This window comes from Piliocolobus tephrosceles, unplaced genomic scaffold, assembly GCF_002776525.5.
Source record: "Piliocolobus tephrosceles isolate RC106 unplaced genomic scaffold, ASM277652v3 unscaffolded_10505, whole genome shotgun sequence".
NCBI lineage: Eukaryota > Metazoa > Chordata > Mammalia > Primates > Cercopithecidae > Piliocolobus > Piliocolobus tephrosceles.
The window spans coordinates 377-634 of NW_022291539.1; the positions used below are offsets into that span (position 1 = coordinate 377).

Genomic DNA, 258 nt, shown 5'->3' on the forward strand with positions numbered 1-258 from the left:
TTTTTTTAATTTTTTTATTTTTTTTTTTTTATTATAAAGTCGGCGAGGATGACAGCCATGGACAATGCTTCTTCAAGCGCAACGGATATGCTGGAATCAATATCCTTAAGATTTAACCGTGCGAGACAAGTAATGCTTCAAAATAAAATAAAATCATATAAAAAATCATAAAATTACAAATGTTTTTATGTTCAAAGGAGAGACATGCACAAATGCATATACATATGTATATATATATATATATATATATATATATAT

The 258-nt window shown here is 25.2% G+C and overlaps 1 long non-coding RNA gene across 1 annotated transcript in view; it reads left to right on the plus strand.

Moving 5' to 3' along the window:
* The first annotated feature begins 10 nt into the window (after positions 1-10).
* The window catches only part of LOC111532818, a 431-nt gene continuing 183 nt past the window's right edge, over positions 11-258 (plus strand). Inside the window, exon 1 of the long non-coding RNA XR_002728656.2 lies at positions 11-129. This is a non-coding gene — a long non-coding RNA (uncharacterized LOC111532818). The remainder of the gene's footprint in view (positions 130-258) is intronic.